Source organism: Mytilus trossulus, chromosome 14 (genome assembly GCF_036588685.1).
Source record: "Mytilus trossulus isolate FHL-02 chromosome 14, PNRI_Mtr1.1.1.hap1, whole genome shotgun sequence".
NCBI classification, from domain to species: Eukaryota; Metazoa; Mollusca; class Bivalvia; order Mytilida; family Mytilidae; genus Mytilus; species Mytilus trossulus.
Window position 1 is genome coordinate 55,097,857 of NC_086386.1, and position 2,089 is coordinate 55,099,945.

Sequence of the window (2,089 nt, forward strand, 5' to 3'; positions counted from 1 at the left end):
AGGGGTGGTCTCTGATGAAGGTTTCCCTGGAATAAAAACATTTCCGAAATAACCTGAAACATTGCGTACATAGCACAGTATCAATGTAAGGCCAGAGATATGATTCGCACCTAAATGGGTGGATATTGGATCAATTTCTATGAAATATTTTTTTTTTTTTTTTTGCAGAGACAACTTAAAGTGATAAATATATGCAAGTTGATACTTCCACTATAGAAATAAAACATAAAGATATAAAATTATGCATGGTAACAAAAAAAAAGCCTGCCAGGTCTTTAGAATTTTCCAATGTTAGAGGAAACCAACAATTTATTTTCCATGGCCTTATGAAAAAATTGGTTAAATAAAGAGAATTATAAATAAAACTCTTTTTGATCAAATGTCTCTTTATTTCAGATCAACATACTATCCAAACTAAGAGGAGGGGTGGACTTGGCGTCCGTGGTCAGAGGCCAAATGAGGTCCGTTTTTACAAATGGACTTATGTCCAAGTAGAGTTTGACTGGTCAAAAGGGAAAACTGTGCTTTTTGGAAACAAGTTCATACAAAACTATATTAAGTAAGTTGAAAAAGGTATTTTTGTTATTATCTCAATTAGTAAGTTATTGCTATCTTTAATTCCTGAAAATATTGGAACAATTATGTTTAAATAGATTTTTATAGCAATAAAACACCCTCTTAAACTATTCTCTCCTTCTGATGTGCGTAATCATTAATAAAACTTTGATGACCCTGAATTCTGCATTTATATGAAAATATGTATATTTCATTGTTTCTTGTATTGAATGTAATATTTCTAATGGACTTTAATATCTGTTACAGGATCAATAAGAAGAGCAACAAATGATCGATTTAAGATAAAAGACCTGGAATATGAAGTAGCAGAAGTATTGAGAAATGCTCCAAACCATCCTGGAGGAGCAAATTATGTGAAGGTATGACTTCTTATATATAATGGACTTTTGTTTGGCACATACATGTATGTCATGTATCGACAAAGTGTAAATTTGTAAGGAGCAGCATAAACTCATTAAGGGCATTTGATGAAAAAAAATAGTATGAGAAAGAATTCATGAGATCTAATCTGTAACCCCTGTTGATGTAGTTAATAAAATGTTGAGTTCATAACACAATTTTGAACATCTTTGTAAGTGTTAAAAAAAAGAACTGTCATTAAACTTAAAATTGTCTCTGTTCAAGACCTTTTTTAAAAATATTAAGGTTATATTCAGGCAAATGGCTTTTGATGTCAGCACTCAAATGACCACATGTTTATATTTTATTTCCCCAAATATCCTATGCCCACTGTATATGTTTGACACTTCAATTGTTTAAAATAATGGTTGATATTGTGAGGTGCCACTGATTGAAACTGATTAGATGTTTTCTAATATATATGAACATAACTGGTCTATTGGGTTTAATAAGAAATTTAGCAAATGTTCAATAGTTTTTGCAGGAATGATATTTATATAATATATTTAAATTTCAGAAGAATGTAGCTGGCAAAAGGAAAAGAGGAATGGTTGAGGAGGAAAAAGAAAACTGATTATCATGCAATGAAATAAATCAATATCTTCCCTTAATTATTGTTGCAATCTTTCATTTTGTTGATTGTGTCATCTAAGAAACAATGACATGCCAAACATAATGAAAACTAAAGGTCTAAAGAAGGAAAATAAGTTCAGTAATACAGCCAATTTCAATAAATATGTAGCTTAAGGTAATATCTTTGGTTACCTTGCTTGCTAGCTGAACTTTGAAGTAAGTGTAAGGTAAGATATACCACCCTCCTGCCGATCTGACTGTCTGTAGTACAAGTTACTTCGAAAGGAGGGTGGTATATATTGCCTTACAATGAATTCACAGTTCAACTAGCAAGCAAGCTAACCAAAGATATTACCTTTAGCTATATACTTATTGATATCAGCTGTAAAACCAACAGAAAATTTAAAATCTTTGGGAGGGGGATACTATTTGAATGCACAACAAGTTAAATGGCAGTTAATTCAAAACAGAAAAAAAATCAGTAAAAGGAGACATCAATCCAACAACAACAACAACATTAAAACAAACAAGACAACTGACA

The 2,089-nt window shown here is 31.1% G+C and overlaps 1 long non-coding RNA gene across 1 annotated transcript; it reads left to right on the plus strand.

Annotated features, from left to right (window-relative positions):
* The first annotated feature begins 395 nt into the window (after positions 1-395).
* On the plus strand, positions 396-1,591 carry LOC134695804 (uncharacterized). Its single transcript, XR_010102850.1, has 3 exons — positions 396-559; positions 823-935; positions 1,493-1,591. It is a non-coding gene; the product is annotated as an uncharacterized LOC134695804 (long non-coding RNA).
* The last annotated feature ends 498 nt before the right edge of the window (positions 1,592-2,089 follow it).